General features: G+C 38.1%; 1 long non-coding RNA gene across 2 annotated transcripts in view; it reads left to right on the top strand.

Moving 5' to 3' along the window:
• Positions 1-316: 316 nt before the first annotated feature.
• Positions 317-16,285, top strand: part of LOC134485984 (uncharacterized) — a 32,745-nt gene continuing 16,776 nt past the window's right edge. Inside the window, exons 1-2 of one of the 2 annotated variants that reach the window (XR_010064466.1) lie at positions 317-529; positions 7,978-8,026. This is a non-coding gene — a long non-coding RNA (uncharacterized LOC134485984). Of the gene's footprint in view, positions 1,476-7,977; positions 8,027-16,285 lie in introns of both variants that reach the window. The other variant, XR_010064467.1, reaches the window with a different exon arrangement.

Raw genomic sequence — 16,285 nt, 5'->3', positions numbered from 1 at the left:
CAGACACCCAGAGACACCCAGACACCCAGAGACACCCAGACACCCAGAGACACCCAGACACCCAGAGACACCCAGACACCCAGAGACACCCAGACACCCAGACACCCAGACACCCAGACACCACCCAGTCCCAGTCCCAGTCCCAGTCCCAGTCCCAGTCCCAGTCCCAGTTGTCCCAGTCCCAGTCCCAGTCCCAGTCCCAGTCCCCAGTCCCAGTCCCCACCCCATTCCATTGTCCTAACAATGGTAACCAAAGATACCTTAACTGCTACCATTCTACTGCAGCATTGTTTTTCTTGTTATGCTTTAACTTCATGTGGAGGAAAACAACTTGGATTTGAACAGTTGCTGTGAATAACACCATAAACTGAAGAGACATGAGCCTAGAAGGGGTAGCAAGTGGCTTTCGGAGGACTTCTCTCATTTGTCTGGGTGCTGCAAGTTCTGGGTAGCAAAGTTACACTATATCACTTTCTTCTCTGGCACATTTTATTGTTCTGAAGAGAAAGGAAAGACTGCTGGAAATGAGGTAAATAAACTTTCTCCTCCCTGGTGTAGTACACAAACAATTTTTTTCTTTGCCGTATGGACCTAACTGCTAATTTTCTTAAAGCCTCCTCTGCCCTTTCCCTTTTGTAACAAACTGGGTATATAAATCTCTAACTTTAGCCTTCTAGCTAACTGGACAATGTTTAATGTGTGTTCATTTGTTTGTTTTTCTAGTTTCCAACCACTCCATTGTAAATCTGCCTTTCCCCTGTTGAATTTGTAGTTTCCCATCACTGAACGTCTTAATGCCAACTGAGGTTAAATACCACACGGGTTGGATGCAAGTTATAGAACAAATATGATGGTAATAAATTGGAAGTTTCCCCCTTATGGGCTAGATCCTGCAGTATTAGATAATGCTGTGTAAGCTGTTTTAGGGTCAAGGGATTGACAGCTACACCCAGCTATGAATTCCATGAACCACAATACTGACCAAACAATCATGACCAAAGAGGTTTTTCACTCTGGAAAGGAACCCCAGAGAACTGCTTAGCTGAAATGGTGGAGCGTAAGATGTCCCCTAATGGTCTATATTTGTACCCCTTCATCTATTGCAATCCTTAAAAAGATCAACCTTCTATTTCATCGAATGTAGGTATAGGCAAAGACCCAGAGCTGAACAAGACTGTGAGAATGAAGGACAGTGCTGGGTTCCATCTACACAAAGGTCTTATATTAATTAACACCTTACATCTAAGATAGCATTCACAGAAGAGAGTATTGGAAGGAATACTATAAAATCTGAACAGTGGGGAGAAGGTTTGCAAAGTACAATCTTATAAGCATAAAACAGCCGTGGAAACCATTAACACATAGCAACTATGTAAACAGGCATTAGTTCCACAGAAGTCAGGATTCTGAAAGTCACCTACAGAAGAGGAATGAATGCATTGACCATACAATGTACTGCTGATCTATAGATTGGGGTATGTGTGACATATCTTAGTCCACTTTCTATTGCTGTGACAAAGACTATATAATCAAAAGCAACTTGGAGAGGGAAGAGTACATTTCCACTTACAACTCCCAGATAACAATCCAACACTGAGAGAACTCAGTGCAAGAAGGATTGCCTTGTCTTGGATATAAGATATCCCAGTATCCATTATCCTTGAATAAGAAATTGAAGGAGTGACCCTGAGGGAATGCTGCTTACTGGCTTGTTCCTCATAACTTAGTCAGTTTCGTATATTAACAAGAACCGTTTGCTTAGGGATTGTGTTGCCTACAGTGTTCTAGGAGCCTCCCCCACGTGATTTATTAATCTAGAAAATGATCTACAGACTTGCCTCTAGGCGATGTGACAGAATCCTCTTCTCAATTGAGATTTCTCTTCAAACATAGCTCGTCAATGTCAAATTGAGAAAAAACTAATTAAATTAAAAATTTAAAAATAAACAAGCATATTATCCACTTTTAAACACAAAAGTGAGCTGACCAGACCCTGATGGTTACTCCAAAATTCTGGATTATACAAATGACTATAGTTAAATTCAGTGGTACACTATTTGTAATGGTTCATACATGCTTGGGCCAGGGAATGGAACTATTAGGAGGTGTAGCCTTGTTGGACAAGATGTGTCACTATGTACTTGGGCTTTAATACCCTAGTCCTAGCTGTCTGGAAGTGAATATTCTGATAGTAGCCTTCAGAGAAAAGTGGAGAACTCTCAGCTTCTCCTGCACCATCCCTTCCTGGAAGCCACCATGTTCTTGCCTTGAGGACACAGGACTGAATGTCTGAACCTGTAAGCCAGCCCCAATTAACTGTTGTCCTTACAAGATTTGCCTTGATCATGGTGTCTATTCACACCAGAAAACCCCAATTAAGACACTATACAAAACAAAATTGAATACAAAAGGGGAGGGCTGGTAGAGGGGGAGAAATAAGAAAGAGAGATCCAAAGAGTAACTAGAATACATTGCATGCATGTATGACATTGTTAATAACAAAATGACCTAACAATAAAAAAATTTAGGAACATTGGTAAGTAAAAAGCAAATGTCTTCTTCCTAGCTTTTCAGAAAGTATGAATTTTCAAACTGTACTATGTAAATAGACCATGACCACTAGCACAGTCAGACCTGAGAAATTTATTGAGTTTTGGTTTTCTTATATATAGAAATATAAAAAGATGCAACAAAATTGTTGTTCATTATTTTAGCTTCTTGTTAATTGTTTCAGTATTTTCTATTTGATATAAATGCTACATTTATACCTGTATGTAAAGTATGTAAATGCGTGATGTGCTATTTTAGTATAAATAATATTTAGCATAAGTATAATACATAAATATGCTTTCACATAAGCTCACCTTACATTGTCACTGAACTTCACTCTCAGTTTTGTCCTAATTTTGATAAGTAAAATGATAATAAGACATTAGGCAGAACAATGAGCAAGCAAAGCAACAGTGACGTGAAAATTTTCGCCTTCGCAATATTCTCGCACGACTTGATGCTCTGTTGTGTACAGTGTTGTATCTAGTCATTCTCCATTTGTCTCAAGTTGCAGTGAGTGACTCTGGAGGTCAAAGATATCATTGCCTATAATCTGTGTGGCATCTAACTCTGCCACACATTGGAACAACAAGTTGTAGTGGAAAAAGTAACAACAGTTTTGCAATTGGCAGAAGTGTGACCCTTTGCCACCTGCCGGTGCCAATGACTGTATCAACCTCTCAGAATGAATGAGCTTCACAACTGAGGCCCTGAGCTACCTCGTATTTCACAAGACCCACAGACATTTACAGTGAATATAGAAACCAGTCCCAATAAATTCATGCACACCTGAAGAAAATTAGAAGGATTATTTTTAAGACTGGGGCTCCAGTCAATAGACAAATGCTCAAAACTTTGCATTTGATTATATGTGTTTGTGGAATCTCCTGGGCAAAGCATGTAAGGAAAGATGCTGGTCAGTTTTATCAAGTACATGGGACTGACCAATGCAAGTGCTTTTCAGCTCCTCTTCAAGAAGAAAGTGTTTTGGAAACTTCATTTTGACAGTTGCTCCTCCTATGAAATGTTTTTCTGAAGATGCTTAATGGTTTTTTTTTTTCAGTTGAAAACTAAAGTAGGGAACACAGATAACACAGAGAGAATAAAGATAAAGCTGAGAACATATGCAAAGAAACGAGATATATACAACTGACAATCAGCTACAATTTTTGACATGATATTGAAAAAAATGTACTCAAAGTCAGGTTGCATTGATGACTGATAGTCTACGTGTGAATGCGATTATGTGCTGAGAACATATGGCCTCCTCGTAGAACCTTTAACACCGCTCCGCATGCTGGAACCCAACAGAGCACGAAAAGTGCCAGCAACGCTTCCTTAATGCCATATCAACTTGATGCTGATAGAGAACCATGGTCTTTCTAAAATGTATGAAATGCTAAAATAATATGCACACAAATTCTAACCCTCACGCCCTAGTTTATCTCCTGTATGGACAGTACTCCTGAAACAGATGGAATTTTCTCTTTAGTGGGTAATTTAGCAGAATATCTAAAAATGTACTTTATGATGGAATGATTATAGCTGTTCCTCTTTGGTGATTAAACAGTGAGTTGTGACTCTGTCTGGTAGTAAATTCAGAGTGTGCTCACAGTTTTTAAACGATAAAATTAAACCTAGAAAAATAGGTTACTTAGTAGAGACCAGTCTATGCGTGATGCCTCGGTGTAAAACGTAGGATAAATTAGAACTCGATCAGGTTTTAAATAGCTTTTACAAATCAAAAATAGCAAGAAGTCTGAGAGGAGAATTTAATTAAGCTGCTTTAGAGACACATTAGAGCCCATGGAGATAACTAACTGTTAAATTTCCTCCTGACATGGCTGACGCAAGGAGATGCACACTCATTGTGTGCAAGATCAGGGCGCCTCAGGGAAGGGTTGCCATTTTTAAAAATGCAGTATGCTGACTGAGTGTGAGACAATGGAAAGGAAGGAAATTAAAATAGGAGCATTGTGAATATAAAACCTGACCCCCAACCTCAAATATTGGTGAGTTTACTCTTGGAATTAATGCAAATTCAGTCCAGTAAATCTTAAACTTCATGTGATTTTTTTTCAATACTTTTACTGTGCACATCCATAGCAGAATTAAATCAGTGGCTCAAAACATGATATAAAGAAGTGTAGGAAAGTGAATCATCAAAGAGCAAAGTTCGGAATCATCAAAAAAAGCAAAGTATGTAGTATTTTCTCTCTATGCATTACATCAACCAATAATTATGAAATAATATTAATGGGCATGGTATTAAAGCCCAACATGGTCCTGCAGTATTCTATCAGGCTTCATTCCTGGAGGAATACATTCCCACTCTCGAGCCTTTCTTATTGTTTTTCTTTCTCTGTAGTTCATTCCCATTACTCTACAAAAATAGCTTTTTTCCATCTCATCAATAAAATCTATAATAGAAAACCTAGAGTGAGGTCATCTGCCTCTAGGCTGAGGGCCCTAAGACAGCCCTGGGATGGATACAGGTGTTGAAAGTAGAGAGTTGACTTTTGTCCCTGTGGCCTTCCCATGTGCACACACACAAGCACACATCCTCACACAAATATAAATGTAGTTGAAACTTAAGGACAAATCTATATTCTATTTTTTTAAATTTTCAACTTGTTGGAAGCTACATACATTATTATGATGCCAAGGATACATCTTTACTTGTTTGTCCCTACCTCTGCCTAGGATGGATATGTGTGAATGTTATTAGGGGATTTTTATAGTAACACTGTTTTGTCCTAGAATGTTTCCTTCTATTCCAGTGCATCAGATCTCACCCGCTGTCTGCATGCTTATGCTTAACGTTATAAATTAATGTTGTCAAGTCAGACATCTCATTAGAGAGCTCATATTTTAAGCATTGCATCATAACCTATGGAAGTCACACTTGAATTTCCCCAATATAACATGTCCTACCAGGAACAATTTCTATCTTCTTTCCCTCTTTCTTCTTCATATCTCCTTTCTTCCTCCTCCTTATTCCTTCTTTCTTTCCTATCTAGTTGATTCTCTCCCCCTCTTTCTCTTTCATTTTTTTTCCTGCAGGGTCTAGCTACATACCCTAGATTGTCCTTGAATTTAAGCTCCTCCCACCTCTGAGTAGTGGGTTCATAGGCAAAAACTACCACACTCAGATTTACTCTGTTTGTTGTATTTGTAAGTTGTGCCTCTTTTGGACTTCTCATAATAAATGATAGTTCACAAGCGATCAATGCCATAAAATTGAAAGTCATCTAATTCTTTCACACTCATTCTTCTATTACTCAAACCAAAACCAGCGATGCAGATTACAGTCCCCTGACTAATCTTCACTCACATGCTCCTTCCCTCTTCACTGCTAGCCAGCATCTTCACTGCACCCAGCACTCCTTTCCTGTCTCTTTCCTACCACTCTCAGACTCCTCATGCCTTGGATCGAGGCATAACACATCTCCTCTCAGCTTCCTCTCTGTGCACATTCTCATTTTTATTTATTCATTTACTTAGATTTTTTTTCACTTCACATACTCTTGTTACTGTGTAGGATTGTTGGCTCGCACTTTAGCACTGGGGATTTTGGGGAGTTTGACTGCCCTTATCCCACACTGCTGCTGGGGCTGTAGGGAAGCTCCTAGGTACCACTCTGGGGTGGGAAAGCACAATGTGAGACTTGGGGAAGCCAGAACTGGTTCGGGTGTTCCCAGACCTGCAAAGAGGCCAGAGCCACAGAGTTCTCAGATTCTTAGACATCTAGTCACTGGGAGTCTGGGAGTGACTGAAGAGCAGAGAACGGATCTGGGAGCATACAGGATGGGGCCTGGGTACAGCATCCAGCCTAGGGAGGTGGGGATAGAAGGAGAGTTCCAGCTTGTTCCAGTAGGAATGATTGTCCTTAGCATGGCACAGAGGTAGGCTTGGTAGTGGTTATGGCTGGGGGCACAGAGAGAGAGGCCTTCTACAGGAAATCAGGGTGCAGCTCTGTTGGAAAAGGTCTTCTTCATAGTTTCCTATGGCAGATGATGAAAAGAGACAGTCCATGGTTCTAAACACTTTATTGTCATGGTGGAAAATAATGCCTAAAACCCTACCCCACTTCTCAGGGTGGGCCTGAGATTAAGTACCTTTTGCAGGGAGGAGTGTCTGGGAAGGAAAGCTTATTGGCTAAGCACTCCTGGCCTCTAGATACCACACTAGCATGAAGAACTCTGTCTTGAGCTTACATGACCACAGGTCACATCTCTTTCATAGAGATGCATTGCACATGTTCCAAGTCATGAGTCTAGCAGGGAGCTGGGAGTCAACTAAGACTCAGGTGTGTGGCCACCACATCTCCATGTCTCGACCTGATCTACCTTACCAAACTTTCTGGCATGGTTCAATATCCCACATTACTGTGATTAACATACTTAGCTTATCAACTAATGATTTTCCTACTTATTATAATTAAATACAGTACAGACATTTTCAGAGAGTTACATATCTATTTAGAAAACCCTTAAACTAGCAAATTTTAGGTAGCAAGTGGTAATGTAAGGACAAAACCATTTCCTAGACTCAGAGTTGAAGAAATATTTCTTGTTAGTGCTACATAAACTGAGTTTAGAACTATGAACACCAGGACCTTGAAAGTTAGAGAGATGAATATAATAAACAGTCGGAGGACTGGTGACTCTGTGTTTTGACTCCAGATGAAGACAAATGTGCAAAGAGAAACCACAAAAGTCGTGGCTGACTTTTGAAAGGGCTGCTGTCTGACAGAGTTATAGAAATCGCTTCCCATTGATCTCTTTTCTCAGGAGAATAGAACAAAAGGAAACAAAACAGACTTTAATAAACCCAGATCTATTTGCAGTCTTATTCCCCCTTCCCTTCTCTCTAATGACTCTCTTTTATATTAGGAATAAAGGTATACTAATTCAAATCATTGACCTAATTTCTAAGGGAGGAACAATAGCTGCTTCTAAAGTCTGAGTTATCTCACCAATGCAACAGTCTAAGATGCAGGGTGAACCTATCTACCCAGGTAAGACGCCACAACCTTTTATCATTAACCTTGTTCCAACTGAGCTGATATATGGAAAAGGACCATCTGTGAGTGCTTTTAGTCACGTCTAAACTCGATTTCCACGTGTATTCAGTCCAAATTCTTCTGTAGAAATCATTAGACATCTATAGTGTTGACCAGAGTGTCCTCAAAATATGGTGTCCTGAAAATAAATACTTGATCATTTTTATTTCATTTTTCCTAAAATAATTTATGACTAAAGTTCTATGATGTACATAATAATGTTGATTTCATTTGTTTATTGCCACGTCGATTGAAATGACTCTTGGTCTTCAGATTCTCTTTTAACTAGGGTGTATGATTAACTCCGAGGTCAATAAATGAGAAAATGGGAATACACATATGTCTGTTTGTTTTTACAACAGGATTTCTCTGTGTAGTCCTGCCTGTCCTGAAGCTCCCTCTGTAGAACAGGTTGGTCTTGAACTAAGAGATTCATATGTCTTTGTCTTTTGAGTTCTGGGATTAATGTGTCACCATATATACAATGTTAATATATAGTAAGTATTTAATATCTGTAAAGGGTTTTACATCTTTAATACTAGGCATTGTGTAATAAAACCATTGCCCTTATTCTTAATTAAAGTGAGGAAACTTAGACTAATTGTGGCAAATAACTTTTTTAGGTTTACAGAGGTTATAAATTGCTAATCTTGAATGTCGTAATGAGGTACTTATTGCTAAATTTCTTTCTTATTGGACCTATAATGCTACAGACAACTAACATGAATAAGTAAGGACCTTTAAGAGTGTAGCCCTAGGGAATAAATTAATACTATTTTTCTGCTAAATGGTCCTTTCTGCTGGGATAGAATACTAGCCAGTCTACTCCCTAGAATAGGCTATATCTTGAGACATCCACTGAACTCAGCATTTGGTAAGAACTCCCCACCAAAGGCCACAGCCCACTGGAATCAGGGACTCACCATTCTGCTAAACCACCATCCATCAAATACCAATTCCTTCAAAACAAATCTTAATGGTGTATTGCTCTACCGATCGATCAGTGAATATCTCCACTCCAATCAAAGAACCATCTTGAAATACATTGCAGCTACCACAAAGACCTTCAGCTGATCTGACTTATATGGAGTGAAGAAGAGATTGTGGAGTGCTAAGTCCTAAATGGAGCATACATATAACACGTTCGCCAAGGCCCAGGGACCTTTGCAAAAGAGGGAGTGGAAAGACTTGAAGAGCCAGACGTGATGGAGCAGGGCAGTTATCCATATGACCTCACAGCTATTGTGTCAGCATTCATCAGTCCGATGCAGTCTCAGGGACTGAAGATGATGTGGTGGGGTAGGGAATATCTATTGGCATTTGCTATCCATTAAGAGAAGGAAAGTTAACATTCTTTAATGATGTGAGCCTTGGTAGGTTGACCAAACTCTATGGCTGGAAGAAGACACTTTAAAGTTGGGTAAGAAAAGAGATAAGGGTAGGAGGAGTTCTCTTGGAGAAGTTGGATGAAGTAGATATGATCAAATTATATTGTATGAAACCTCAAAGAACTAATAAACATATTACTTTTAAAAGAAAATTATGTATTTTAACAAGTTACAGACAGTATATTAAAGAAACACTTGAAGAATTTGAAATATAGGCTTACACACAAACTGCATATAATCTGGTGTATATGTGTGTGTTATCTATTATATATTTATTTAAATTAACTATGTTCATTTATACAGATAATTTATATAACAGTAGATACATTAATTTAAATATTACTCTAGATCATCATGTCTGTATATATATTATAGAAACTATGCAAACTTCTTAGCACTATTTATCTATAGTTTTGTCATTTATTTGTTTATTTTACATGACAATTATATGTTAATCCAGTTAACCTCAGGTTTACAAAATAAATGCTATTGCTCTTTCAACAACACAGAATATCAATTAGAATTTCCAACTGCATCCTGAAAAATAAATTATCACCATACCTCTATATTGTAAAATCTAATCTTTGTTTTTGTGATTTAACAGCTGAAAACATATCTTTCAAAAGTTACAGAAGTGAAATGGAGATAAACATTTACCTGCAAAATGTTACACAAAATATATCTTGTAGGCTCAAAAATACCATTTAAAATTAATCTTATCTAGAGTGTTCATCAGTGAAAATCCCTTCAAAGGTGTGCAAGGCATATTAATCTTTGAGCAAAGGAGCTTCAAAATCTTCATAAGCAGTGTCCTTCAAATATAAAAATTACACCGAATTTTTCACATTGAAAAAGTCTAACCAAGAATTTGGCATCTGTTTCATCTAGGAAGATTATACAAATCCCAACACACAGATTTTCCTCAGCATCTTTTTTTACTGGAGTAATGAAGTTCCCACTATGGGTTTGCCTGCCTAGCACGTTTATGGGCTGTGCACTTCAGCACTGGCAACCAAACTGTAGTTCTGTCTTCAGAGACGCCATAGGCTACTGCATGAGGAGTTACTCAGATTTTCCTATTTCTTTTTCAGATGAAAATTGAGAAAGGCCTATGACTTGTTCTCGGCGTCTTCTAGAATATACCAGAGAACAAAGTTCAGTACATAGAGCCAGTGATAAGAATGACTCAGAGCCATGCTGCTAGTAAAACAGTGTTCTGATCATGCAACTTTGTAGTATCATGTAAGTTTAGGAGACAGAAATGCCACTTATGGAGACAAGGTTCCCTGGAACGCCACCTTCACATAGCATTGCTACCAAAATCTGACAACCATGGGCAAAATTGCCATCTGTTATACCTACCAGTTTCAGTCTCTGTGGGTGCCCTAGAAACCTTGAAACAATAGACATGTGTGTAGTGTAGTAGCTTCAGATGCAGCTGATTCACCAGGGTATTAGAAAATAAAACACAATCATGGAATTCAACACGTAACTCTCATTCTTGTGGTTCATTCACTTCAGAAGTTGGTAAATGCTTGTACCTGCTAAGGGGCTTGGAGCCAAAGTTCTGTGAATGATTCTCTCTTGCTACCCAATAAAACGATTAATTAGAAATACTTTTTCAAGTGAATTACCTAATTAACCATATCATCAGGCTCTTCCTATAGTCCCTTCCATTCCCCCAGGACTCTGGTAGGACATAACAGACAGCACAACATGAGGAAGAACCTCAGGTTGAAAACAGAACTCAGTGAGCTCTTGCCAACTTAGAGAAATAAATAAAAGCACAGGGCAAAGAAAACCTCCCCCACCTTTTTTTCTGCAAAATATTTCATTTCTCAAACATAGAGGAAGGGAGGGAGGGAGGGAGGGAGAAAAGGAAGGAGGGAGGGAGGGAACTCATTTTAGAGAGCTGCTTTAAAAAATGGTTAAAATGGAGGTTTGCAATGCAGTTCCATTGGGGGTCAGGTAGAGTTACTATATATTATTACTTTAATATTATTTGGGTAGGAAACTGCTTTAACTCCATTATCCTTAACTGAATTCAGGCCATTTCAGTCATGTGAACAGGAAAGGAAGAGTGGTTGAAGATGAGCGTTATTATGGTTGAAACAGAAAATATTCCACCCACCCAGCTGCCCACCAATATCATTACTTTCTCATCCAGAATTACATTCTGTCAGCAATTATATTCCCCTCACAAGGACATATAATATGACTTGGAAAATTAAGTTTCTAAACAGGAAACATCTTGGAAGAGTCTAAAATGCCTATGTTGGGCTTTTCTCTCCGAACTCTTTCCTCTGGATTATGATTTCAACTCTGCATTTGCAAGCCTAAAGGCTTTGGTTTTAAATATGGTTTGGTGACATCCTCCTGTGACTACACCTAACTTGTTGCAGAAAATTAGGATGCTGTACCACATTTAAGAAGCTGAACCCAAGAAATTAGAACTATCCCAGCAGCTGAATGTCACATCAATTCGCAGAACTTGGTAAAGCACAGCTAATCATCTGCCTTCCCTGGAAATTCATGTAGGTCCCCATTACTCCAACAATGTTGATCTTATCTGTTGTCCCATCCTAACTTATTCTCCATAAAGGGTCACTTACAGTTACAATGTAGCTGTGACACAGCCACCTCTAACATATATGATTCACACCTCATGGCCCTTGTTGGTGGAACTGATCCAAAGTCATTCCCTTACCATCTACTGTTAGTTTCAGTGTGAGGAGTTTGTGGTCAAGACATCATCTATGAAATGATAGGAAGATGGGTAAAGCTCAGAATAATATCAGAATAGAATCTCAGGACACTTTTCAAACATGTCGATTATTATACTAAACTTTCTACTTTTGTCATGCCCAAACATTATTGATGGCTTTTGTTTTTTAGAACAAGCTTTCTCTGTTTGAGATTTTTAGTATTTTAAGCATAGATATTAAAAAAATACTCTGTTTAAATGATTTTATTCACAGGTAGACTCAGGGTTGGTAAGTAGTCTGTGGTTACTCAGAGGGGTCTTCCAGACCATTCCTTGTGCTTACATGTACCTAGGCATGGAAGGCTGCCCACAGCACACCATGTTAACATTCCGTGATTTAACAAGTAGATGACTTAAACACTAGCAGTCTTTGTTTTTTATTACTTCATCATTACCTAGTTAAGCCAACTCTCATCTCTTCATAAGCATAAGTATAATAAAGAGAAAAATGGCATATACCTATTAAATAGCCCATGATTTACACAGAGGGCATTACACACAATCAGACTGCTCATCCAAAAACAATGTTAGAGAAATATTAATGAAGAAAACAGGCTCAAGGAAGGTGAGAGGTTGGATAGGACATACAGCTAGGCTTAAAAGGGGCTTAATTTCAAGTTTTCTCAGTGGTCCATTGACTCATGCCAAAACTTCACATAACTCTCTATAAAATTTAGAAGGATACTATATCATCTTTTGGTTTTTTTATATGTTTTCTGGTGTTCTAAACAATTTGGAGTTAGAAAGGCAATAGCAATGGCAAATTAAAAATGGTTTTTAATTTACATTTATTAATGGGAAACTACTTTTTTAAAAGCCCAGAGAAATACCATACAGCCATAATGTAGAGGCCAATGTTCTGAAATGAAAGTGCAGAATTTTATCAGTTATTTTCCAGACTATCTAATATATTCATTTGACAAGGTGGCTGATAAGTTATAATTTTGGTGACAATATGCATGTACATTAGGTAATGCATAAAACTAGATCATCACCATCATCACAGTTTAAAGGCAGTGGACAGGTTCACAGTGAGGGCTGTTCAACTTCCTCCTCAGTGTCTGTTTCTAGGCTTCTGATTCTTCTTTTGATTCTGGAGATAAGGATTAAATTTTATCGCAGTGCTAGATGCCTGTTAATATCAGCTACTTTAGTAATAAAAGGTATTGCCATAAAGTTTCTTTTTCTTTATAAAATTGTTTCCCTTGAAGGGAACAAAAAGTATCTGTATCTATTCAACTGATTTATTTCATTCCCTTCCCCTTTGAGTCCCAAATGTTTTAGGAGTCAATTTTGATAACTGTGGAATTGAAGACTAGAAACAGATGGGATGGGGGAGGGGCGGGGGGATTTGTGAAAGGGAAACTGGGAAGGGGATAACATTTGAAATATAAATTTAAAAATTGTGAACAAAAAAGATTCACTGTGAGTCTTTATGGTTTCTTATTTTACATTTTGTTTGATTTCATGTTTTATAACATTTATTATTTTCACCTAAGCTCTGTAAATATCTATTAAGTTTAAAACTAAAAGAACAATTTCATCCAAATATCTCTCTTGGCACCTTTGCCTCAGTTTCTATGTCCCCGTTTCATTTTTACCAAATATATTCTGCAATTTGCATGCCTCCCCCTGCTTCACCCCAATGTCAACTTTTAAGTTTTAGTTTCATAGACAATTGAGAATAAAATTAAATTTTCCTCTATTTCTTTTCCATTTTGAGATCACCAACAGTCAAACAGGCAGACTGATTAGTCCATATCTCTGTTACAGACCCCATTTCTGCCCATTTTTTTAAAAATCTTACTTATTAGCTACTGATACTCTCCTGGTACTCTCTCAAGGTATCCATTTTGGGTTGCTTTCTAAAATATTAACACTGAAAGATAACTCTGCTTCTCCCAAATGAAAGTTTTACACTTGTACTCTAATGTTTCAACCATTTTATAGTATTTTAAAAGAAATCTTTATTTCAAAATGTTTGTAAGACATTATTAAGGAGAAGCAGAGGATTAGACTCAACACAATGTGATAAACACCAGATCAATGCTATGTATGTGTGTTGGGACAACACTCCAACGTCTAAATGTCTGTCTTTTTATTAGGGAAGATGCAAAATAAATTCCAGTATTGATGAAATTTTTGCTTTATAAATTGTTTTGTGTGTGTGTGTGTGTGAGTGTGTGAGTGTGTGTGTGTGTGTGTGTTCTTAAATCGTTATTACAGTCCAGACTTTATCCCCATCCTAGTCCACACACCTCCTTTCCCCATCCCTATCTCCAAGAGGATGTCTCCACCTGACTTCCATCCCACCAGTCCTCCACACTCCCTGGGGCCCCAAGAATCTCCAGGGTTAGGTGTATCTTATCTGATTGTGTCTACTGTATATGTGTTCGGGACCTCATATAAGCTGGTGTATGCTGCCTGGTTATTGACTCAGTTCTGAGAGATACCAGGGGTCCAGGTTGTTTGAGACTGCTGATCATCCTTTAGGATCACTCCCCTCCTCAGCTTCTTCCAGCTTTCCCCTAATTCAACCACAGGGGTCACCAACTTCTGTCCATTTGTAGGGTGAAAATATCTTCATCTAACTCTTTCAGGTGCTTGTTGGGCCTTTCAGAGGGCAGTCATGATATGTGCCTGTTGGTAAGGACACCACAGTATCAATTTTAGTGTCAGGCCTTGGCACCTCCCTCTGAGCTGGATCCCAAGTTGGGCAGGTCATTGGAATTTTCTGTCCCCAGGTTCTTCTCCATTTTTGTCCCTGCAGTTCTTTCAGACAGAAACAATTCTGGGTCAGGGTTTTTGACTGTGGGATGGCAACCCCATCCCTCCACTGGATGCCCTGTCTTCTACTGGAGGTGGACTCAACAAGTTCCCTCTCCCCACAGTAGGGCATCTCACCTATGGCCCCTCCCTTCGAGTCTGGATAGCCTCTCACCTCTCAGGTCGCTGGTACATTCTAGAGGGTTCCTCTACCTTCCACCTCCCAAAGTTGCCTGTTTCCATTCTTTCTGCTGGCCCTCAGGACTTATAAGGATTCCTACCATGACTAGGTGCTTACTAAATGCATCAATACCGGAATTTATTTTTGCATCTTCCCTAATAAAAAGACAGAAATTTAGAAGCTGGAGTATTGTCCCAACATGCATACATAGTATTTATCACACTGTGTAGAACCCAATGCTCTCCTTTTCCTTAATAATGTATTAGAAACACTTTGAAATAAAAATCTTTTCTTTAAAATATTATAAAATTATTGAAACACTAGAGTAGAAGTATAAACTTTAATTTGTGAGAGGCAGGCTTATCTTTCAGAGTTAATATTTTAGAAAGCAACCCAAAATGGATACCTTGATAGATGTATTAGGAGGGTGTCAATAGCTAATAAGTAGGTTTTATAAAAATGGGCAGAAATTAGGTCAGTTACAGAGATTTGGACTAATCAGTCTGCCTGATTAAATCAGAAATCATTTACATGTTTTTTCATACTCTAAATCACTGTTAAGTAAGAAAAGCTGCCACATCTGTACCGGCAACAAAAACCAGCAAGTCAATGGTAACTCACTAACAGCCTTTGCCGATAACTCAATCAGTATTGGGATTCTAGACAATGTGAACTGAAACATGGGTTTAGACACAGTAAGAGTTTGAAGTGTAACGTTGATGTTAAATATTAAACTATTACATTTAACACCATGGATTTAGACACAGCCAGAGTTTGAAGTGTAACACTGACTTTATGTATTAAACTATTACATTTAACAACTTTATCAGACTTAATATAGATTGGAACAATGTAAAAATAATACAAGTTAAAACTCTTTTTTAAAAAACAAAGCTAAAAGAATATGTTCAGGTGTTCACCGTAGTTCATTATTTCTAGATTGATTTGTTGACTTTTGCTTTCTACTGTTGACACATAACGTCTACTTGTCTTCAGGCCACCCTGCAACTCTGCTAAAGAGACACTCAAATTGCCCAAATGGCAGTCACTCTTACTTTGTGCATTTCTAGTGATGTCTTAAAAGTGTAGAAAGGAGGACTGCCACTAGATGAGGACCTTCTGAAAATGAAGATACTTTAGTTATTTTAATGTTTTATTTTATGTCATTTTGTTTTCTATGTGTTTGAGTACTTTATCTAAGTACCAAGTCTGTACCCATTGCTCAATAAGGACAACAGAGGGTTTCAAAACCCTTGAAACAGAAGTTACATAAGGATTAGCTGCTATGGGGTGCTAAGAAATCAACCATTGTCCCTGGAAGAAGAAAATTAGTCTTTTTAAAGAGTGATCTGTCTCTCCAGATGCAGAAATAAATAGCATGATTCTGTAGCTTTGTCTGTAATATAATTTACAAATTTCCCTATAATAATCTTTCTACCTCTATGAACCCCTTCACACTAATTTCAGTTTAAGACATAATTTAGCATCACACATGGCTAGATTGAGTTTAGTAGAATCCATTGGGCAGCATAATGCTTATCAATTGAATTATAAGCCACATTTTTTGCACA

The sequence above is a fragment of the Rattus norvegicus genome, chromosome 2 (genome assembly GCF_036323735.1).
Source record: "Rattus norvegicus strain BN/NHsdMcwi chromosome 2, GRCr8, whole genome shotgun sequence".
Classification (NCBI taxonomy): Eukaryota; Metazoa; Chordata; class Mammalia; order Rodentia; family Muridae; genus Rattus; species Rattus norvegicus.
The sequence above is the reverse complement of the archived record's forward strand: the minus strand, read 5'-3'. Positions and strand labels throughout refer to the sequence as shown.